Source organism: Macaca thibetana, chromosome 4 (assembly GCF_024542745.1).
Source record: "Macaca thibetana thibetana isolate TM-01 chromosome 4, ASM2454274v1, whole genome shotgun sequence".
Lineage (NCBI taxonomy): Eukaryota > Metazoa > Chordata > Mammalia > Primates > Cercopithecidae > Macaca > Macaca thibetana.
The window spans coordinates 103,934,145-103,958,895 of NC_065581.1; the positions used below are offsets into that span (position 1 = coordinate 103,934,145).

The 24,751-nt window shown below is 43.5% G+C and overlaps 1 long non-coding RNA gene and 1 other non-coding gene across 2 annotated transcripts in view; both read right to left on the bottom strand.

Annotated features, from left to right (window-relative positions):
* Positions 1–4,904: 4,904 nt before the first annotated feature.
* Positions 4,905–5,009, bottom strand: LOC126954024 (U6 spliceosomal RNA). The gene has a single exon (XR_007725482.1). It is a non-coding gene; the product is annotated as a U6 spliceosomal RNA (small nuclear RNA).
* A 7,420-nt stretch (positions 5,010–12,429) lies between these two features.
* Positions 12,430–24,751, bottom strand: part of LOC126952335 (uncharacterized) — a 43,600-nt gene continuing 31,278 nt past the window's right edge. Inside the window, exons 2-4 of the long non-coding RNA XR_007724852.1 lie at positions 23,052–23,207; positions 15,717–15,871; positions 12,430–13,367 (exon numbers count right to left, since the gene is read on the bottom strand). This is a non-coding gene — a long non-coding RNA (uncharacterized LOC126952335). The remainder of the gene's footprint in view (positions 13,368–15,716; positions 15,872–23,051; positions 23,208–24,751) is intronic.

Consider the following 24,751-nt stretch of genomic DNA (forward strand, 5'->3'; position numbering starts at 1 on the left):
AAAATAACAATTTTAAAGTGTACATTCCGTGGCATTTAGTAAATTAACAATGTTGTACAACCATCACCTCTGTCTAGTTCCAAAACTTTTCATCATTCCCAAAGGAGACTCCATACCCATTATGCAGAGTCACTCCCCGTTCCCCTCCATTTTTGGTTGCAAGTACAAATTTTAGTTCACACATGACATTTTTTACTAATTTTTAAATGCATATATATATATATATTTTTGTTTTGTTTTGTTTTGTTTTGTTTTGAGATGGTGTTTCTTTCTTGTTGCCCAGGCTGGAGTGCAATGGTGCAGTCTCAGCTCACTGCAACCTCCACCTCCCAGGTTCAAGAGATTCTCATGCCTCAGCCTCCTGAGTAACTGGGATTACAGGCGCCCACTACCATGCCTGGCTAAATTTTTTTGTATTTTTAGTAGAGAAGGGGTTTCACCACGTTGGCCAGGCTGGTCTCAAACTCCTGACCTCAGGTGATCTGCCCGCCTCAGACTCCCAAAGTGCTGGGATTACAGGTGTGAGCCACCATGCCTGGACATAATATATTTTTAGTTTGAAATTTTCTTTATTATTATTTGTTATAAACTGTAATGTTATCTCAGACTACAACAAACATGTAGGTATAAGTCTTCCCTGTCTATTTCTTTTTATTTTACTCTAATATTTATTTCACTTCTTTTTTCTTTTTTTCTGGCATAACAGTATATATGAAGTTCAATTTTTAACATTTACTGACTGTTTTTTTCCTGGACATTGTTATTATCTATTCCATTTTTATGATTATTACTGAAGATAACTTTGTTGTATAGATGAAGATTGATAAAAATGAATTCACTCTGGGCATCAAACAAGCCAGATTCACACTGACCATAGCTGCAGAAATGTTGCTTGGTCCTTGTTGGATCATCAGTCCTTTCATTGCTGTTTCTGCTCTGCAGTTGGGGTCACAGAGCTTGCTGCCTCCTCCTCACTCTGTAGTCATGCATGGGGAGTGTAGAGGAGGAAAAAACTTTTTTCCTCTTCCTCCTGGGTTCTCCAGCTGGGGGCCTGCAAATGAGACTGACAAAAGACAGTCTAAAAAACAGGAGAAAAACAGAGTTTATTAACATGTGCAATGCACATCCTCACAGAAGGAACTCGGTGATGAGCAAGTCAAAGGGATGGTTAGAGGCTGGGGCTTATATAACATCTTAACAAAGAACAATAAATTTGTAGAGAAGTGATGAGACAAAGGAAAGGATTTTAGGATTCCAACGTGCTGTGGTTTCAATGTCCTTTCCAAGATTCATGTTGAAATTTATTGCAGGGCCAGGCATGGTGGCTCATGCCTGTAATCCCAGCACTTTGAGACGCTGAGGTGGGAGGATCACTTGAGCCCAGGAGTTCAAGAGCAGCCTAGGCAACATAATAAGACCCCATCTCTAAAAATAATTTATTGCAGGATGTGGAGCTTTTAAGAAGTGATTAAGTCATGAAAGTTCGACCCTCATGAATGGATTAATGCTGTTATCACAAGAGTAGGTTAGTTATTGAGAGTGGGTTCCTGATAAAAAGGATGAGTTTGGCCAGATTTCCTCTCTCTCTGTTTCACACACTCACTTCCACCTTCCTCTCTTTAACCATGGAATGAGTATTGACAGATGCAGGTGCCATTCCCTTGGACTTCCCAGCCTCCAGAACTATGAGCCAAATAAATCTCTTTTCTTTATAAATTATGCAATCTGCGGCTTCTGTTATAGCAGCAGGAAACAGACTAAGACACAAGGGCAGAAAACTGTGGGAAGATAAATATATGAGGGAAACTAATAGAAAGTCAGGATTGTCTTAGTAAGGTTTGTGGTATAGATTCCCCTCATGCTGTCACTGGGCTAATTAAAAAAAAAAAGCCAGGTGTGGTGGCTCACATCTGTAATCACAGCACTTTGGGAGGCTGAGGCGGGCAGATCATGAGGTCAGGAGATCGAGACCATCCTGGCTAACACGGTGAAACCCTGTCTCTACTGAAAATACAAAAAAATTAGCTGGGCGTGGTGGTGGGCACCTGTAGTCCCAGCTACTCAGGAGGCTGAGGCAGGAGAATGGCATGAACCCGGGAGGCGGAGCTTGCAGTGAGCCCAGATGGCGCCACCGCACTCCAGCCTGGGCGACAGAGGGAGACTCCGTCTCAAACAAAACAGAAAAAAGTCTGGTGATTAAGCATCTAAGCCTACTTCTAGGCAAATGGTGGGGGAAGGAGAGTGTTTTTATGGTGTCCGCTGTTTTCAATTGTCTTCAGCTTCAAATAATCCTTACGCCAAAGTACAAATTTTAGGGTGGCATATTCTGATCCCCTACAGTAGCCATCTCTAGAACTAGCTCCACTCAGGAGAGACTGATGCTCCTTTAGCTTCTTCCTCTTCTCTGAGTCCCTTACATCATAGGGAAGCCCAGTGTTTCCAGCTTTCACTGCCCCTCATTAGAAATAGGTTGGAGATCTCCTCCCAGAAAACTGGCTGGGGCAGGTGAACTCAGCACACACCCTGGGGGCACAGTTCACAGAGTGGAGCAAGCTCCAGCACATCCAGAAGATTTCATGGAGCTTCTTTTTTCAAACACTCTCCTTAGTAGACAGGCATGTCTAAAAATAAATAAACAAACTTGGAAGTATTGCAAAATATTTTCTCTCGACAAGTATAACTGAATGATCTTGCCTCGCCAGAGGCGTGAGGACTTCCTAACCCTATCTCTATGGGTCTGACATGTTTACACCCAGCAGCCCTTAGCCTTAGTGATAGGAGATTATTTGAGCCACTTTGGAGATCTGGGTGCCCATTACTTGAGGACTATTTTTTTAGGTTTAGGTATATGTTTTAGTATTAAAGAGAAGGCTGAGATAGTATCATCAATTACCTATCCCAATGAGCCCGAGAGGTGTGATAACCAAATTGGCTTAAAAGCTTTCATCTCCTCACTCTACACACAACATTGCCAAGAACCTCCCCATAAATTGAGGCTAATCCACAGAGAGGCTGATAAAGCTCCAGCTTTGGGGCTTCTCACTTGTACAAGCTTCTTCCAAAGCTCCATACCTAATTGTGTATTCATCATTTGTGTTCTTTTTCTTACAGAGGTCTGAGGGGAAAAAGAGCCAAACTATTTTTCTCCTCCTATACTCACACAACATAGAACGTTTCTTTGATGAGCTATTTCTCCACGTACCAAGCAATTCTCCAGCAGACACCAGCTGGATGTCCTCTAATTCAGTTTAATTCTGACACTGTCTACCTGGTGATAGTATCAGATCCCACTGGTTAAGAGCTTGGTCCCACAAGTTTGCTCCTACCCCCAACTTCAGATGCCCATCAAAAGCCCCAGGTTGTGACCTGTGCTTCTGACCACCAGCTATAAATTGGGATTCCCACAACCCCCTCCTTGGGTTTGATTTATTTGCCAGAGTGGTGAACAGAATTCAGGGAAACACTTTACTTATGTTTATCCGTTTATTATAAAGGATATCATGAAGGATACAGATGAACAGCCAGATGGAGGAGACACACAGGGCAAGGTATGTGGGAAGGGGCACAAAGTTCCCATGCCCTTTCCAAGCATGTCCTCCAGGTACCTCCACATGTTTTGTTATCCAAAAGCTCATCCAAGCTCTGTCCTTTTGTTTTTATTTCATGGAGGAGTCATTATATAGACATAACTGATTAAATCATTGACCATCAGCGATCACCTGAACCTTCAATCCCTCTCCCCAACCTGGACATTGGGGGCTGGAGCTGAAAGTCCCAATTCCCTAATCATGCCTTGGTCTTTTGGTGACCAGCTTCCATCCCACAGCTATCTAGGAGCTCCCAGCCACCAGTCATCTCATTTGCTTACAAAAAGACACTTATCTCTTTGAAGATTCCAAAGGTTTTAGGAGTCAGGTGTCAGGAACCAGTGGCAGGGACCAAATATGTTTTATTTATTATATCACAATATCATAACAGGGTTCCCCAAATTATATAAACTTCAAGCCCCACAAATTCTGGATTGACCCCTGCTTCTACATACCCCTTTAATGGACCTGTGTGAGAATTTCTAAGGGAACTATGCCCCTGAGTAGACACTTAATTTGATTAGCTAGTGCCAGATCTTTCTCCAACCTGTGCTCCCACCAGCAGCAGGAAAACCTTATTCCCACACCTCTGCCAGCATTGGCATTCTCGAGCTCTCTAAATTCTCTATGCTAATAGCTGTGTAATAGCCTTACAGCCTTACACAGCCTTGAGTGATTGTAAATTGCCTGAATATGTCACACATTTTTCTTCTGGGATACTATCAGGAGTTCTTTGTATATTCTAGATATTCATCCCCTTTGTCACTTTTAGACCTTATAATCTCTTCCCAAACTGTCATCATCTCTTCAGTTCAACTGCAATGTCACTTGTTCACAGAAATACTTAATTTTGATGTAATCCGATCTATCAATTTGTCTTGTGGCTTGTACTTTCAAAGTCTTATTTAAGGATTTCTTTACCCCTTCCAGGTCGCAATGCTTTTCTCCTGTTAACTTTATGATCTTATCTTTCATATTTAGGTCTCTTGTATGTTGGAAACTCCTTTGTATGTGGGGTTAGATATGGATCCTACTGTAATTTTCTCTATCCTTTCTTTCTGTGCCTATTTTTCTATCACCATCTACTAAACAATCCTTCCCCCCGCAATTAAACTGTGGAGCCAACTCGACATTGTACAAAATTCACAGGCAAGGGCAGAGCTACCTGTGAACCATCTATTCCACTCAACTGCCACATTCAAAACAACTTTGTAGGGTGTCTTGCTATCTGGTGGGTAATTTCCCCTCTTTATTGTACCATTTGATTTAGCTCCCTGTGGAACTTATTTTTTCCTATACATTTTATTTATTTATTTTTAAAATATGGAATGCTTCACAAATTTGCATGCCATTTTTGCAGAGGGCACGCTAATCTTCTTCATATCATTTCAGTTTTAGTATAGGTGCTACCACAGTGAGAACCCCTACACATTTTAGAATAAGTATATCAAGTATCTATAAAAAAAAATACAGCTAGGATTTTAACTGGGATTGCACTAGTTTTATAAGTTAATTTGGGGATATTTGACATCTTTCTAATTTAAGTCATGTCATCTAAGACCTGGCATGTCTGAGGGGAGAGAATTGTGAGAAGATATTAAAGTAGATATTAATGAATGTCTTGGAGACAGTCCCAAATCCTGTCCTTACCATTGGCCTTGCTTGAGTTTGGGGGGTGGGCAATAAAAACCCATTTTAATGAAAGAAGAACTGGGTGCAGAGGGAACTATGCTTCACTTCCCTGGGTGTGAACCAGAGGCTCTGCAAGCATATAAAAGAAGCCCCCATCTGGTAAGGATTGAGTGAGAGGCCAAGGAAGTCAGTGTCTCAGAAGCCCCCGCAATACAGCAGGGGGAAGAAAAAGCAGCCAAGCATGCCCAAGCGTGCCCAAGCACCACAGGCTTGCAGAGCCAAAGGAACCTGGGAATATGTGGGCCTGGTGACGTGAGGCCATGGTGGATTTGGGCACAAGTGGTAGATGCCAGCGCATGACTAAGAGGACAAGATGTGCCAAGTTTCGGCTGAGTCAATGCCAATGGAAGGCAGAGAATAGTGTGAGCCAGAAGCTCCCTCTCACCAGCGCCTGGGTGCTGCAGTGCCCTCTCTCTCTGCACAGGAACTGCGACAGCCTTCAGGGAGAAGATGACCTAGGAGGAGAGGAAAGATCCAGAAATTGACTATTGATTCAAGGAGTCGTGAGTTTTAAAGCAAAAGTTATCCTGAATTGATAGGTTCAGTTTTGTGGAAATAAATAGTCACATTTTATTTTTACCCCTGAGATATTGAACTATGATGGTTATATAAATTTCATATCCACTATACAACTTTTAGTTTCTGCAGACTGGATTTCAGTAGTAGAATAAAATCTGTTGAGGAGGGACTTAGAGAAATAAATATGACGTAACTATAGTGAGGCAGGAAGAAATTGAGACACAGGCCGGGCGCAGTGACTCACACCTGTAATCCCAGAAATTTGGGAGGCTGAGGCGGGCAGATCACTTGAGGTCAGGAGTTCAAGACCAGCCTGGCCAACATGGTGAAACCCCATCTGTACCAAAAATACAAAAATTAGCCGGGCGTGGTGGCACACACCTATAATCCCAGCTACTTGGGAGGCTGAGGCAAGAAAATGGCTTGAACCCAGGAGGCGGAGATTGCAGTGAGCCAAGATCATGCCACTGTACTCCAGCCTGGGTGACAGAGCGAGACTCTGTCTCAAAAAAATAAATTAAAAAACAAAAAAAAAAAAGGAAGAAAGAAATTGAGGCTTAAAGAAACCAAAGGCTTTGCTTCTCATAAAAGTGAATTAATGGCAGTCAAATGTGGACGATTTTATCATTTCCAGGCCTCACTGTTTCTAAACTTAAACAAATACTTTGAGGGGATTCTGGAATAATCCTCCCGAGACCACAGCCCTACTCACAGAGCTCTTCTAGGTCATGGAAGCTGACCTGCAGAAGAGGGAGCACTTCAGTGTGGCCACCTCTCTGCAGAGTAAAGTCATCACCACACAAGAAGTGTCCAGAGCATGGAGGCTGGCTGGGTTTCCTGCTGTTGCCTGGTGACGTCCTGTCTCAAACAGGATGTGCAGCCCCTCGGGAGGTCAGCCATCCTGCAGCTGGTCTGGGAAGACCCCTGGTCCAGTGGGAAGAGACGGGTGTGGCTTTTATTTTAAGAGATGGGGTCTTACTATGTTGCCCAGGCTGGTCTTAAACTCCAGTACCTCCCAAAGCATTGGGATTACAGGCGTGAGCCACAGCACCTAGCCTTGTGTGGCTTTTAAATATCCTTTGTTTATGGACTAAAATGCTCTCTAAAGAAAGGTAGATACTGCTTCTAAGATGCATTCTGTTTTAGTTCTGGCATTGGAGGAGTTTGGAGTGTTTTCTGTGTACAACTCTCCCTGTACCTCTAGCACAAACAGACAGTGAGCACCCTCTCTCCTAACCCTCACCAGCTCTAGGGAACCCAGAGGCATGGAGGCAGGCCACTTCTCCTCTGAGGAGAGCCTCCTCAATCCCATGCAGTCTTTGGGCATCAGCTGCTGCCCCTGCTGTATTGGCCAAGGGGACCCCGTCTTGTAATGGCCTCTGGTTGTAGAGTCCAGGCAGATCTCACCTTCCAACCTAGCCTTCTCTGAATTTGCTGGCCAGCCATCATCATCTTCTTCTCTACTTTGAAATGGAGGCTCAGGAACTTTGACTCTTTGTCCTTATCATTTGTAGGGGCCTGTCACAGAGCTGGCTGCACGATGTTCTGTCCAGGCCCCTTGGTCACCGTTGCTCTGCTGCTGTGGTACCATGAGGGACATGAAGCTTCACTGGGGCTCACAGTCACTCCAGAACTCACCTTGGGGAGGGAGACCCTAGTCTTTCCACCCTGGGAGCCCCGCATGTTGACCTGAGGCATCTATTCTACAGCCTGTTCCCCCAGCACTCAGCTAGGGTAGGAAGCAGGGACCCCAAACCTGCGTCCATGTTCTCATCCTCTGATTTGATACAGCTCACAAGGCAAGGATGGTTTTTACGTTTTTAAATGGCTGAAAAGAAGAATAATAGTTTGGGACACATGAAAATTATATAAAATTCAAATTTCTGCATCCATAAACTTTTAGTGGAACACAGTCATACTCATTCCTTCACATATTGTCTATGACTGCTTTTGTGCAACCATAGCATGGTGGAGTACTTGCATTGGAGACTATGAGGCCCACAAAACCTGAAATATTTACTGTCCAGCCCTTTGCAGTAAAGGTTTGAGACCAACCCCTGGTCTAGGCTGAACTCTCCCTCTCCTGGTAGCTGTGTATAGTCAAAGCTACTAGTGCTCCCAGAAAGGTGGGGAAGAGCAGATGAGACAACTTCTACCACCAGCCCAGCAGCTGTCAGAGTAGGGGCTGTGGCTTTTATCATTATTCTTAGGACCAGTACATATTTCTCTGATGGTAAATAATTTTCAGTAACTCCAAGTTCAAAAGTTATCCTCATAACCAAATTTATTTTTATATATCTTTGGAAGAAAAGGTTACTACTTCCTTGTCATAAGTTACTTTTCTACAATGTTATAAAAGAATGAATTGATGAAATAACTTCCAAGCAGGAAGATGATCTTAAACCAGTTCTGGTTAATTTGTAGCTCAATCAGACAATTAGAACTACAAACTCAGGTGTTAAAAACACTGAGGACTGGCCGGGTGCGGTGACTCACGGCTATAATCCCAGCACTTTGGGAGGCCAAGGCGGGCAGATCCCAAGGTCAGGAGATCGAGACCATCCCAGCTAACACAGTAAAACTCCATCTCTACTAAAAACAGAAAAAAATTAGCCAGGCGTGGTGGCGGGCGCCTGTAGTCCCAGCTACTCAGGAAGCTGAAGCAGGGAGTGGCACGAACCCAGGAAGCGGAGCTTACAGTGAGCCAAGATCGCACCATTGCACTCCAGCCTGGGCGACAGAGCAAGACTCCATCTCAAAAAAACAAAACAAAACAACAACACCGAGGACTATCCATATATTAAAATAATTTTGAGTGCGTGTGTGTATGTGTGTGTGTTGATCAGTTCAACAAACTGGATTGAGAATAGGAGAATTTATCCTCTTGAGGGAGATTTTGAATCTGATTATAGATTTGTATTGTTTAAAATTTGCAGTCCGTCTCTAAACTCATGGACTAGGAAAAGGCTTGGCGGGGGTGCTAGGAATGTAGCCATCTTTTGTTCAACTTCCAGAAAGCCAGACTGAAGACTTGACAACGTAACAGTAAGTGTATGAACTTGTCTGTTCCTTTGGGCTTTCAAAAATTCGTTTATTCAACTTTCACTTACTGAGAACTCATCACTTACCCTTACGATGCATTATATTAGGAGCAAAAAGCTACAAAGAATATGCCACCATCTCTGCACACAGAGAGAATCCAGTAAAGTAGGCGGGTTTTCTTGGTTGTAAGGAGCAGACTCATCTAGGTTAGCTTAGGAGGGGGATTCTTTGTAAGAGCAAATGTGGAACATTAATGGAGTTGGTCTTCCACGGAAGGCAGGAAGAGGCATTGGAAAGGAAAGGCCTCACTGCCCTGGTACTGAGGAGCCGCTCTGGTTCCAGGAGACTCCAGGGCCCTGTGGCAGGAGTTAGGGGGCCATGTCCACTGGCCTAGCTCAGTCTCCCCTGAGCTGCTTCTTTCCCTTGGCCTGAAACTCTTCTCTCCACCATCACTACAGATTGCTCATAGTTTCAATATTTTGCAACTGGGGCTTCCTACAACCTGTTGTAGCTCCAATTCTTATCTTTTCATTTCAAAGCATCCTACCAAGTCTTTTTTTTTTTTCTTGACCTTTCTTTGGTTAAATTTCCAAGGAAGAAATGGCGTTTAACCCAGCTTTTATGTGTGCATCAGGTTATGAGAAAAGTTGCTGACCAACCTATTGATTGCCTTTTTGCTAGGTGTCAACCCTGAACCAATCTGCTCTAGGGACAGGGTCATACACTGCAAAGCTGCTCCTTTGGACTGTCCCTAGGAAGGTTAGTGGGAATGACAGAAAATGTGAGTAACTTGTTTACCATGGAAAAAATACATATAAAATTAGCTCTATACTATGAAAATACTATAAGTCAAATTCATTGGGCCAACATAGCTGCCCAGATGGTAGGGAAAGAAACAAAACCAAAACCAGGTAGGATTAGAGCTGGGGGAAGCTCTTGTCAACAGGGTTAGCTCTTCCATGGGTAGTTAGGAGGGCAACACCCAGGGGAGTCAGCAGCTTCAGGCTGAGTATTGTATCCAAGGGGTTTCCTGGCAGTCAGCCATCAGGAAGGCATTGTAAGAATTAAAGAAATAGGGGAGAAACACGAAGGGTGGCTTAACAGTTAACAGGTTTATTTTAAACTTTGGAGGGACTTCTGACCGAGTTAGTCAGAAGCCACACTCTCTTGCAGACTAAGAGTTTTTAAAGATTCAGGGTGGGAGAGTTTATATCAGGCTTGGACTGCTTCTGTGTCTCTTTGTTGTGCTTATCTGGGAGGGAGAATTGTGTGTCTGTTCCCATACATCTTTCTGCAGCTGCAGGCATATCCCCCCAGTCTGCCTTTAGCTTCCCTATCTTAGTGCACCTGAAAGGAAAGGAATGTGCTTATTAAGGCCCACTGTTTTACTGGGGCCCATTGTATGAGGGTGAAGTCCAAGAGACTTTCCTCCCATCTCCCTCTGTGCCCGTCTTATCTGCATTTTACTGTCTGCTCTCTCTGGCTGCTTGTAATGAGAAGACAAGTGATTTCCTTGAAATGCATGAGGATAGAAAGGGAGCTGGAACTTAAAGTGGCAGTGTTTGTCCGAGATGATGGTGTTCTGGTCCTGTCAGGCATAGTTTAGGGTGATGAGTTCCCTGAGAGCCAGTGATTGGCTCTACCGTACTAAGAGTAAGTTCCAGTCTGCCAAGGAAGAGCAACCAAAGTTAGACAGGATCTCCAAGTTGTCTGAAGTTCGGAGAAAACCACTAATCCCAGTGGGAAACTGGAGGGCTAAGCAGACACCAAAAATAGAGGCTCCGTCTTACAGAATGTGTATAGTGTGTGGTGCGTGTATGTGCATGTGTGTATAGGGGAAAACACTGATACAACTCTGAGGATACGTATCAGTCACAATAATACAAAAGATTCCTAGTGGTGCAGATAACTTGAGACCTTCACCTGCAACATGGCTAAGAGGCTACAGAAGACAGAAACTCAGAGGAGTAAGGATTCAGGGCAGTCATCACAGAGTCATCATTCTTCAGCTGACCTTAATATGTGCATTTATCAGAAACAAAGAAAGGGAGGTGAGGAACCTCGGTCAGTAGAATCGAAATGTTCTGGGCTTATCTGATATCTTCCCCCTTGGGCCTGAAATCACCTACATAGCTAAGGAGGTTGTAAGAGAACCCAGAAGGTAAATTACTCCCAGTTACATCCCATAGACTGAGGTCCACATGGGGAAGCCAGCTAGTAGACTGAATATCTCCTGAGCGTTGGTAAGAACATGCAAAGAAAAAAACTCTGTAGGGCTGTCACCCTTTTCTTCATTTTCAAGGAACAGGGCCTCATGGGTCTTTTTCATCACTTTTCAAAAGTCTGAGCTGCTTCTGTTGCTTCCATTGGCTCACCATGAAAAAATTTACTTAGGTGGTCACCCCAAGTGCTTTAACTGTCTTTATCTGGAGTCAACAGCAGAAGCTTGGCTAATTGACAAAATGATAAAAATCATAACGATAAATAATAAAAATGGCTTCTCATTGGTAAAATTAGTAATCAGTTAACTAACATGAAGGAAGTGAGAAATGGGCTTTTACTGTGGAACCTAATGGTGTTCAAGACAAGTGGACTGGAGAAAGCATTAGGGACAGTCTCTACTCTTACATAAGCTGGGTGTAAGATTTTGGCCAGCCCTTCACTTGTCACCTTTCTAAATGGCATAAGAAATGTGATTCTGACCTTGTCCTGTGTTCAGCTATGAATTCAGACAATTCGATTACTTGGTGCAATTAAAATCTGGTCTTTAGAATACTGCCCTGTCACTCTTAAGAGGCCCTTTCATGTAGAGTGTGGACAAAACACTGAAAAGGTCAGAGGGCTGGAAATTTGCCAAGCTTACAGAACCAGCTGCATGAATGATTTCGAATCTTCTTACTAATAAATATGTATGTGTGCCAGCATTTGGGCTGAGATCTGCTTTCATTATAACATGATAGGAAGTAGGGTTATGAGGAGATGAGGCTAATCAGATCCCACTACTTCTTGGCCAGGCTTGGGAACCTTAATGATGCAGAAAAGGGATTTCTATAGAGGCCAGGCACCACGATTCGTTTGTCCACTTGGCAAATGTTTCTTACATAACTTCTATGTGCCAGGCATGTGCTCCTGTATACCACACTGAGGGTACAGTGTTACAAAGGGCAGACGTGCTCCCCCTCCCTCAAACAGCTTACAGATCAGGAGACAAGTGATCAAGCAAGTAATAACGACCAGTGGTAAGTAATATGGCAGGGAAATGCAAAGACGCGGGGACACAGAGCAAATAGAATATCCATGGGTGGGAGGTTGACACAGTGCCTCCTATCTACTGAAAAAATTCAAGTACTAGAACTTATCCACACACCACTGTACCAATGCTTGAAGGCCACTGGTGGGCCTGACCCTATTATAGAATTTACAGCTCAAGGACATTTTGAAATCCTATGGTCATCCTCTTCCCATCAGCTTGGGGTCACATGGACACCTGGTCCCCTCCTATTTTTATTCCAGAGGGCACTGAGGTTCAAATACACACGCTGCGGTTGGCAGATTTTGTCCCCAGAGACCAAAGCATGAAGAGACTCCGTGACTTGCCCAAGGACATTTATTGAGTCAACAGCAGAAATGTGAAGAAAATTCCGTCACCTGACACTGGGGCCAGCTCCCCTTCCCTTGACACATCATCTAAGGAGGAAAATACTCTTCTGAAGTATCAAATAACTCTGGTCTTTTGATGAGTGAGCAAGCTGGTGGGCAAATAATGAGAAAGGTGAGTGTTGAATTTCCCTTGACATAACCCTTTTGGAAAATGCAGTGGCAGATGCAAGAAGAATGTGACTTATGTTATAATGAAAGCAAAAGTATTTTCAAATAGATTCAGAGGGCTAATAAACAGAAGGACTGGCTATGAGTGTCAGCCTAACGGAGAGCAGAGAAAAAGATCCTAGAGTTCTCAGCCAGGCAAGATGACTGCTCACAACACACAGCTTTTATATAGGGAGTGAGTGTACTTTTTCATCCTCTTAGTTACGGAAGAGAAAGGGAAAGGCACTCTTCAAACACAGATCACTTAAGAGTAGTCTCACTTGAGAAGCTAGTGACACGTGCTGATAAAATGACAGCCGCTGGATTCTTGTTGAGATGAGAAAACAACGCCTTTGGGGGTAGAGGATCTGTGAGTCACTCCCTCTGTGCCGAAGAAAGGGACTCGGGAGAAGCCTGGCCTGAGTGCTATGGATCCACTGACCCCTCAGTCACCCTAAATATCTATGAGAACCATGAAGGAATGAGCTTCTACATTTCAGATTGTGAATTCTGAAAAGAACGAAATACCTTACAGAAGTTTATCTTTATTTTCTATTAGGTAGAATTTCTAGAAGCTTCTTTAAAAATTGTGGCTTCCTTGGCCTTAAAGAGTGATAATAACTTTTCCCTCAGCATAATTCTGCCCCACCCTAAAACAGCACTGTGTCTGGTTCCTATTCTTTGTCCCAATGGCAGCACCTAGGATTAGGTTTCTCCAGTCTTCCCGTAATAAAACAAAACAACATTGAAATGAGTTTCTATGATGGCTACTTTTACGTGTCATTTTGACTAGGCCAAGGGTTTTTGCAGACAGCTGGTAAAACATTATTTTTGGGTGTGTCATGAGGGTGTTGAATTGGTAGCTGCATAAAGAACATTTGCCCTCACCAAAGTGGGTGAGCACCATCCAACCCGTGGAGAACCCAAGTAGCGTCAAAAGGCAGAGGAAGGGTGAATGTGCTCTCTCCTTGAGCTGAGGCATCTATCTTCTGGCCTCAGACATCAGACCTATGTGTATATATCAGGCCTATGCATATCTCTCTATATATATCCTATATGTCGATCTATAGATCAATAGGAAAGAGCTATACATCTGATATCTATATACAGGATATATACATCTATATATCCTATAGCTATATATAGGATCCAACATATACATCTATATATCCTATTGCTTCTGTTTCTCTTGAGGGCACTAATACAGCTTCTTTAGGATCTTTCTGTTTAAAAGAGAAAAGGAGGATGGCAAGGAAAAGATTTTCCTTTGACATTTAGTTCACTTGAAGGACTCTGTTTACTGAAACATTTCTATGGGCTTCATTTTATAAAGGCAACCATATACAATCTACCCGTGTCAGCAGACACATAACATCCACACCCCCAGGCAATTTAAGATTAGAAATCTCAGATCTGGTTGGTCTCGGTGTGCTCATTTGACTTTATTTTTTCTTCCTCATCTGCAAGATATTCAAGATTATTATGTCAATAGATTGATTGTATTGGGGAAGAAGAGATGTCATCAAAGTTGGACATCACTAAATTTTTCCCGGTTTTTCAAAGGTTTGTAACATGGAAACAAATCTCTCTAGACCAAACTACACAAGACGCCAATCCCCTTCATATGATAAACATTCCACTTGACAGGACAAATCCTTTGATTTTTTTCTGCAAGGAAATTCTATGAAAGAACCTAGAAGCTCGTTTACAGAGACTAGAGAAGAATAAGCTCTGTGAAGAGCTCTTTCCTGAGACCTGAACACCCAATTGTCTGCTGGACATCATTTTCTTAGACACCCCCAAATTCAACATGTCTGAAACAGAACCTATTGTCTCCTCTCCCCACCCCTCCAACCCTACTCCACTGAAGTTGCTATCTCATTGATGCTACCATCTCCCACCCAGGTGTCCAAGCTGGAAACCAAGGAATCCCCGTGAGGCCTTTCTCTCACATCCTCTCCACTATCCAGTAAGTTACTAAGTCCTGTTATTGCTGCTTCCTACATTTCTCCCATACTTATCCACTTCTCTTCATTCTCACTGCCTGCCCCTCCCCTGGCGGCAGCTCTAAGCATCTCTCATCTGGATCACTGCACCAGCCTCTTAATAGGGGGCCCTACCTCCTGCCTTGCCCTCCATCTGTTCCCTACATGCAGGGAGAGTGATCCTTCTAAAATGCAAATCTGATCCCGTCACTTTTCTGCTGAAGATCCTTCCGTAGCTCCCCACTGGGAATAAAGGTCAAACAATGCTCAGAAAGAACTTCTTTGTCTGAACTGGTTTATCTCTTCAAAGTCTTGACTAGCCACTCCTACTCTCTCCTACTCCATCCTTGAGCTGTGAAAACTTGCAGGTCCTAGATGAATCCGCCTTGCAGTCTGTCTCCTCTTGGCCTTTGCATATAGTAGCCTCCCAGCATGGAACACTCTTTACTCTCACTCTTTGCCTAAAAAACTGCTACTGGCCCTTCAGATCTCAGCTTAGAAGCCTCTTCTCAACTTAGCTTACATGCTCCCATAGCACAGCCTGTATGTCCCATTTCAAAGCTCTTGCCTCACTTGGGAATGCAAATGTCTATTTACTCATTTGGCTGTATTCACTGCTAAAATATATGCTTCTTATATGACATGTTAGAAAAGGCAAAACTATAGTGACAGAAAGCAGATCAGTGGTTGCCAGTGGCTGGGGGGAGGGTAGGAGATTGACTACAAGCAGCACAAGCAATCTTTTCAGGGTGATGTAAATGTTCTCTATCTTGATCCTAGCAGTGGTTATACTACCCCATGCATTTGTCAAAATGCATCAAACTTTACACTTAAAATGAGTGAATGTTATTGTATAGAAAGTATACCTCAATAAAGCTGACTTTAAGAAAAATTAATATATGATCCTCTAGGGCAGGTTTATACTTAGAACCATCCCTGGCTCATAACAAGTGCCTGCAATAGGTAATTGTTAAACCAATGAATGGATAAACAAATGAATATTATTTCCTCTCCCCTATTGTTTTGTACAATTGGCATAAACTTATTTTTTTAAAGATGTGTTTAAAAAGTGTTCATTTATGACCTACCTTGTCATCTCATCAATGGAATCAAATTTCTTTCAGTGAAACATGTAAACGTAAGACCTGTGCGTGTCTTATGGGAGAAAGTGTTCCCAGGATGAACTCAGAGGAGGAGACAGCATTACAGTGGCACCAGACAGCAGTAGCTCTACTTGCCCTAGGCACAAAGAGGGTGAGAAATAAATGCTTCAGGGGATTGGCTAGCAGCAGTCCTGAGGCCTGCTGCCCTGAAGCTTCTTTTCTGCAGCTCCTGGCTGATCCCGGTTCTTGAAGGCACTGAGAATATCCACTTCCTGTTCCTTAGCTGCATATATCTTCCTTCCCATGGACTAGGTAGCTCAGGAAAAACAGAGTGGGAGCTCCTGCCCAGACCACCACTTGGATGCCTGGGTGCTGATGCAGAAAGACTAACTAGAGACAAGTAGCTGCTTTGGCCTGAGACATATTTGACCAGAGGCACAGGATGTACTTGCTTAACAGTAACCTAATACCAGGGTTAACCCTTGCCCAGCTGTTCCAGGTTAGGGGCCCTTTCTGCACTGACAGTCTTCTTCAAGAACAAAAGAATATTTTGAACTGGAAAAGATTAGCTTGCTCTTTCCTTCATTTTCAGTTGAGGAAACTGAGGTCAGAAAGGGTGAGAGACTTGGCTGGACTATGACGAGATCGCTGGGGCTGGAACCTGGTTTCTGCACTTGAGGGCCAGCTGCCAGCAGCCTTCTCCCTGTACCACTCCCAGGTGGTTTGCTCATCCCAACGCACTGCAGTGCGGGGAAGGAGAGTGTGCTCTTCTTCACAACCCAGCAGGGATTAACACAGGCTACTTACCTGATTTTAGAAAGTACTTGGTGAATCAATATAATGAGTCTCAGAATTCAAATTTTCTCTCAGATTTTACTATTGAACAAATGAAAAGAACAAAAAGTAAAAACAAATGGACCGATTTTTTAAAGATCACGCAAGTCATCACCGTTCCCATCTAATTGATCAACTCCCTTGGAAGGTGACGGCTTCTCTCCTACCTGTCTAAGCACACATAAAACACATCAAGTCCTCCATGTGGCTCAGCACCACCTCTTTTCCTCTTGCACACCTGGTGGAGACTGTTGAATGAATAAACAGACAACCTCATTTGTAAGTAGGTGGCTTGGAATCCAGAATGCATTTTCCAAAGGAAACGACGTCATAGGAGGGCTTGGGTTTCCTGGGCCTGCCCACAAAGCCTAATTAATCTATCACACTACTGAAAGGCTATATATTTTCAGTAGGAAATAAGGGGAAAAAGAAGTACAGTTACCATACCCGTTATAAAATAAACATAAAAACCCAAACAAGAAATGCTTGCCTAGGGCAGACCTTACCCCCACTACCCAGTTCCACTCAGAAGACGGAGCAGAGCCTGTCTCTTTCTCCTAAATGAGTGATCATGCCTCAAAATTAGTGCCTTCATTTACTAATAGCCGAATCTCTCTCTGACAGCTGCTCAGATTAACCAGGCATATATTACTTTCATCTTTAATAAACAGGCACACTAGAGTCAGTGGCTGGTCTCCATGGCAACCAGATGAAGTTTTTCTGCTGATGTTGGGGGCAGAAAGGCAGAAGGAATAGACGCTGAGATGGCAGGGGAAGGTACGTATGGATTATAACGTACTGTCCTCCATTTCCTTACTGGTCCCAGGCTACCTCCCAGCAAGAATGGAGAGTGGCTGTTTCTACCTTCTACTGCACACAGAGGAAGAGGGGTCCTGATCAGTGCTATCAGTACCATGGGAAAGGGCTGGGTTACAGAGCTCAGCGCACACCAAGGCCTGCACTGCCAAGGAGCTACATACAATTGCATCCAACTGGATTCTCATTTCCTGTGTGTGCCTGGCCCTGTGCTTCATGCTGCGGAGGTGGTTTACAGTAGGAGCATGTAGACTTGAGTGAGGAGAGGTGCCAACACATATCATGGGGAGGGCAGGAGGAGGTCCAGCCCCTGCCTCCCCAACCAGGAGCAGCTGCAGCTCACAGCACCATTTGCCCTCAAGCTAAGCCACACCTAGTTCTCGAGCTCTGGCCAGAATGACTTTAGCCTTGCCAATCTAGCAGCTGGTCAGGCTGAATCAAGCATTTTTTTGATAGTTCATGGGTGCAGCATCATCCACTGGGCCCCTAACACCTGGAGACCCACAGAATTCCTGCCTTCCCTTAGCCATGACTGGTGGATTGACTTGGCCTGCATGACTGGGATCTGACTCACATTCCTAACCCAAGCTGGGGCCCTGACACCCTGCGTTTCTCTTGCTTGCATCTTACCTCAGGCACCTGAACCTAGTTTCATATCCCTAGGCAGGTTCCTGCTCTAAGGAAATGGTCACCTGGAACCACCCTGACAAAAGCTTTCATTCTATTTCAGCTACTGTTTGCTGCTGGAACTGCCTGCCTCTGTGCCCCAGTAGCGGGACAGATTGCTGTGGGCCCTGAAGACTGGACCTTGGACCACTTGCACCCCCTCGCACCCCCTCATGCCAAGGCCTGTCAACTTCTAGTACCAAATCTTCCTCATCTCTACAAACCAGGGATGCTGCCAAAATACCAGAAATCCTTATTCCTGAGACTGAGGTGGTATTTGAAATGGGTCTTGAAGGGTGGCCAGGATTGGGACAATGAAAGAGAGGACTTTCTCTGTCAGCACCAGGGTCCTTGATGAGAGTCATAGGGTGTTGGTGTAATTCATTCAAATCTCTATTAGGTAACCCCAGCCTCCTGCCCCACTCGATCGGTAAGAGTACAGGTCATCCTGGTCGGTGGAATCAGCTCCTTCCAGGGCACCTGCTGCACAGACAGGAGTTCAGCCACGGCGTCCTCCTGGAGTTGGGTTGTATAAATACAACCAATATCCTCCTAGGGTTCTTAAAGTGGAATTTTACAGCCAAATTCTGTAAAGAGAATTTATAACTAAAATGTACTAAACATATTCACTCATTATTCACAAAATCAAGGAGGCTAGAGAAGCAGGGACCTGTCATAAAAGGCTCTTGTAGGACACATTAAGGAGCTTAGATTTTGTTTAAGGAGACAATGTTGAGCTACCAAACAATTTTAATCTAGGGAATAATGTGATCAGATGAGGTTTTAAGAAAATGCCTGGCCGGGCGCGGGGGCTCACACCTGTAATCCCAGCACTTTGGGAGGCCGAGGCGGGTGGATCACCTGAGGTCAGGAGTTCAAGACCACCCTGGCCAAGATGGTGAAACCCCATCTCTACTAAAAATACAAAAAAAGTTAGCTGGGTGTGGTGGCGGGCGCCTGTAATCCCATCTACTCAGAAGGCTGAGGCAGGAGAATCACTTGAACCCGTGAGGCAGAGGCTGCAGTGAATCAAGATTGCACCACTACACTCTAGCCTGGGCAACCGAGCAAGACTCTGTCTAAAATTAAATTAAATTAAATTAAATTAAATTAGAAAATAAAAAAAAAAAAAGAAAATGCCTATGCTGTTGTAGGCATAGAGGTGGGAGTGAGAGTTTGGAGACTTGAAAGAAGAAGCCAAGAGGCCACTTCTGCCCAGTTGCTCCATGAGGGGCAAGGAGATTCCCAGACTGCAGTCTCCTCCACTTGCCCCATCTGTTTTCATGGTGCTTTCTGCTGAACTCCCCATGCCTCTGCTGTGTCTCCTGCCTGCTCCCCCTTGGGTGCTTCCCTGTATTCCTTTTCTCCTGTACTTTTCCACTTGCACCCTACGTCACTGTTTCCTGAGCTCACCTCTCCTTTTCCTACTCTCTGCTCTGGTATTCAACATGGAGGGTCAGGGGTAGGGGGTGAGGAAAGCTGCTTGCTTTGCCCCAGGTAATTCTCTCATCCTCTCTGCCAGCTTTCAGGGGAAATACTGGCCCCAGAAGACAACCCCTTCCTCCTGTCCATTGGAAACAAGTAGGTTGATTTTTCCATCACAGAAGTGAAACAGCAAAGGCTGTTGGTTGCACCAGTGGATCCAGTGTCTACTGAGAGCTTACTACTCATTTCTATCCATTTAGTATGGTATACTCCAGAAGATTCTCTTGCCCCTCCCTTGACCCAAAATACCTCCTCTACTGGTGCCTGAAAGCCTACCATTAACCTAGTCATTCCTTTGTGTTAATTATTACTTTCCCCCAATGTTCTTCCTCTGAACATAAAAGCACTCCTAGAAGGGAAAAGATTTGCTTCCTAATGCCTCTATGCAAACAAAGAATGGAGGGGAAAGTGCTGAAGGTTTCAAACCTTCCCAATGGGATTGGAGTATAAATCTAATTTGACTAGGTGCAGAATTAACAAAATACATTGAAATTATAGAACTGCTGATGTCCACATAGTCATTTTTCCATTTTTTAATCTTCTTCATTTAACTATAACATACATGCAATAAAGTCTACAAATCTTAAATGTACAGCTTAATACATTTTACATATGTATACACTCATGTAACTACCACCTAGATTAAACATATTTCCAGTGCCCCTAGAAGGCTCCTGCATTTCTTTCTAGTCAATACTCCTACAAAAATAACCACTTTTCTGACTTCTGTTACCCTAGAATAGTTTTGCCTATTCTTGAGCTTCATGTAAATGGAGCCATGTGGAGCCCAGACTTTTTGACTCAATATAATATTTTTGAGATTCATGCATGTTGTTGCATGTATCAGTCATCTGTCCTTTTCTATTATTGCTTATATTTACTACAATGTCTTAATCCATTTTTCTGTTGATAAACACTTGAGTTATTTCCAGTTTTGCAAAAAGCTGTTTCCTATTTTGAATAAAGCTGCTGGAACATTCTTGTACAAGGTTTTGTGAACATATGCACTAATTTTCCTTGGACATATACCCAGCGGTGGGATTCTTGTTTCATAGAGTAGACATGTACATAACTTTATTAAAAACCATCAAATAGATTTTCAAAGTGATTATATCTTTTTTCATTCCTACCAGCAAATGTGTGAGAGTTGTAGTCACTTCACATCGGGTCAGTCTTTTCAATTTTAGCTATTCTGGAAGAGAAAAATTTGCAGTACATTTGCTACGAGAGGTAAATTCCTGAGCTGGGGGTCCTCGGCAGGAGAATAGAGGCTTCCTATCAGTGATAGATGTGGAAATGCAGTTCTGATGAGTTTTCATTTTGTTTCCTCTTAATAACGAGAAACTGTGGGGCCAGAAAGCTAGAGAAATATTTTTTATCTTGTATCAGTACCAACTAAAAGAAAGCCAATTCTGGGGGTGGTGAGAGGGTGTAACCAGTGGAGAAAAGGGCTAATTTAGGCTAATTCTAGGATAACACTCCAGATGGGTGTTAAGACAATACTGCAGACCCATGTCTGATGATCCAGTCAGAAAGGGAGCTCAGACCAGGATACTCGGTTGCCAGTAACAAAGACTAGCCTGAGCTATTGGTGCAAAAGTAATTGCAGGCTTTGCCATTAAAAGTAATGTCTACTAAAAGTAGTAATGGCAAAACCCACAATTACTTTTGCACCAACCTAATAGCATGATCAAGTGGGAATGTACATAAGGATATTTGTGTACCCACAGAATTGACAGAGTTGAGAGCCAGGCCTAGAGATGAGCAGGAACCGAGGAGGATCCAGAAGGCCACGAGTAGGCAGCTCAGTCAATCAGTGTGCTTCCCTGTTAACTGTTTCTGTAGTCCTTGTGTCACTTGTTCGAAGTTCAAAGATCCAGAAGCATTTATCAGATTTGTTTGAGCTTAGGCCACATGCCCACCCTCAGGACTGGAGGAAGCAGAATCTGGCCACTTCACAGTCTTCCATTGTGGGGAGCAGGCGCCTGGATTTATACCCCACGAAGGCTGCATCCATGGGAATAAGTAGCTCCCCAAAAGAAATCACATGCCGTCAGGAAGGAGGAATGGATGTTGAGTGGCCAAAGAAATGCCACATGTTCACTACCTGTTAGGCCTGCCTTCAACAGCATTAAATTCACACTATCGTGTTAATAGCTATGGGCAGATGAAAGGAAACTGGCCTGGGCCTATAGGGTGAGCAAGGAAAGGGAATTCGACAGCAACAATAAAGGCCTAGTCGATTTGCTCACCGCTTCTCAAATGGACTTGAATAAGATGTCTTCTTCTTCTTCTCTTTTTTTTTTTTTTAGATGGAGTCTCACTCTGTCGCGCCCAGGCTGGAGTGCAGTGGCATGATTTCAGCTCACTGCAACCTCTCCGCCTCCTGGGTTCAAGCAATTCTCCTGCCTCCACCTTCCGAGTATCTGGGACTACAGGCACGCACCACCACGCCCGGCTAATTTTTGTATTTTTTTTTAGTAGAGATGGGGTTTGACCATGTTTGCCAGGATGGTCTCGATCTCCTGACCTCGTGACCCACCTGCCTCGGCCTTTCAAAGTGCTGGGATTACAGGTGTGAGCCACCACACCTGGTCACACAAAATTTCTTAATTTGTCATTTTTGGCATGTCTGAGTCACTCTGGGATCCCCTTGCAGTGTGGTACAACCTGTGTGAGGGGATCCTTGGTGGAGGTGGTGGGAGGTGGAGACGGTGGAACGGAGGGAAGATCACAGCTTAGGTATGGCACTCTTTTTCAGGTGTGAGCTTCTAAAGGCCTAAGCAAATGTCTGAGACTTGAGGACAAAAAGTATGGGTTTCAAAATACGTAAATCAAAATACCTGTGATCCCAGCACTTTGGGAGGCTGAGGCAGGAGGATCACTTGGGGCTGGGAATTCAAGACCAGCCCAGGCAACATAGTGAGACCTCGTCTCTACAAAAAATTTTAAAAATAGCCAAGGGTAGGGGGGTGTGGTGGTTCACGCCTATAATCCCAGCACTTTGGGAGGCCAAGGCTGGCAGATCACCTGAGTTCGGGAGTTCAAGACCAGCCTGAAGAACATGGAGAAACCACTGTCTCTACTAAAAATACAAAAAAAAAAAAAAAAATTAGCCGGGCATGGCGGTGCATGCCTGTAATCCCAGCTATTTGGGAGGCTGAGGCAGGAGAATCACTTGAACCTGGAAGGCGGAGGTTGCAGTGAGCTGAGATCGCACCATTGCACCATGAAAAAAAGAAAAAAACAATAGGCAAGGGTGGTGGCACATACCTGTATTCCCAGCTACTTGGGAGGCTGAAGTAGGAGAATTACTTGAGCCCAGGAGGCCAAGGCTGCAGAGAGCCATGATGGTGCCACTGTACTGCAGCCTGGGTAACAAAGCAAGACTCCATTTCTAAAAAAAAAAAAAAAAAAAAAAAAAGATAAGAGAAAAGAAAATAGCAAATTCTAACTTTTAAAATGCTCCATTCAGCGTTTAGACACCCTTTCCCACTCTTAGGTGACACTCCTACCTCAGCTCACAGTTTCTCAGCCTACAGCCCACCATGCATTATTCCAAATGACAAAGCCACCAGAAAAAAGAGACAGCATGGGCACAAAGGACCCGGTTCTCCACAACAGGTTGCCACATCTTGTTCTGCATCTGAAGCAAAGACTCAAAGTCTGCTCTAGAAAAGACAAAAAAAAAGACAAAAGCCTTAATCGCATGGTTCAGAGATCTAGTTTTTGGATCCATTTTTTACTTGGAAGAGTTACTTCCATTGTTCAATGGACATAACATAGCTTTATATCTGGAAAAATTATGAAAATGTCTGAGTTACCCAATATTGGGTCAGCCTGGACTTTTGGAGCATGCATTTTTCTACAAAGGAAAGAAAACTGGTCTGGGTGTCACAAGACCTAAGTATAATCAAGGCTCTGTCATGAACTCACTACATGACCTTAGGAAAATCACAACCTTTATTCTTCAATTTCCTCTGCTATAAAATGAAGGCAATTGACTAAATGGGCACTGAAGTTTGCTCCAGCTCCATGATCACTTAAATTCTTAAATAAAAGAAGAAAGAAACCATGTTAGTCCCTCTGACCCATCTTCCCTAAGGCACTGCAGAAGACCAAACACATAAAATAAAAAGTATTTCAATCCAAAAAACCATGCTCAATCTCCAAGTCTCTGCAGTCTGTGATTAGTAGAATCTATCTTGCCATAATTGAGCAAAGTAGTTCTAGGAAAAAATTATACTGAATTTTACTAAATGTGCTTTCATTTGAAACCAGAGCCTTCCTTGGTTAGCCAGACCACTAGGACTGACATACTGTACCGATTACATAATGTGAGCACCATCAATATCCTTCCATTTTAGGAGAATTGGCTTTTTAGCCATCAGTCTAGAGCCCGCTATAATTTATTCTCTTTGTGGTAAGCGGATAACATGTCTACATTAGTTAAATTACTTTAATATGTGGTTGCTTTAGGCTCAAAAATTCTGACCACTCTTTTCAAGGAAACATCAACCCGCGACATGTGGACTAAATCTCCATTTTTATTTCTTTGTTCATTTTTGGTTTTTCCAAATGACTTCATTTTTGTTGTGAATGCTAAATCAACTTAAATTTTGGATCTTACTAAATAACTCTGATATTTGTGCTTGTCTTTTAACCAAATACGTTGCATCATTTTGCACCCCACCACTAGGCAACACAACTGTGATCAACTATAAATTGCAGGATGGTGAGTCTTTTATTCTGTCCACAGCAACATAAACGACTTCCTTGCCTAACCAACTTCTCAGGCAATAGTATTCTGAACTCCTCTGACTCTCCGTCCTTCTCAGAGGAAGCCAGCACAAGTCATGCTGCTGATCCACGTGAATGTAATTTGAGCAGTTGCAAAATGTGCAAACATATTATTAGCAATGTGTTTAAACAGCACCTTTCCCTTTGGTGTTCATAATCCTTTAAAGTTATAATACTCCTTCCAGCATCACTTGAAAATATATACAGCACAGCAAGAATTATATTTTTCAAGAAATGTGATGGTTATGAATAAATAAAAATGATTTCTCATGCCTCACATGTATTTATTTATAGGATCTATATATCCCTTGCTTCTTTCAAAAAGAATTTGAGGCAACTTACAAACTAGTATGTATAGCCCAATTCTAATAAGGATAAAACCAGGATGGGAGGCAGAAAAGCTCTTCCCAAACAC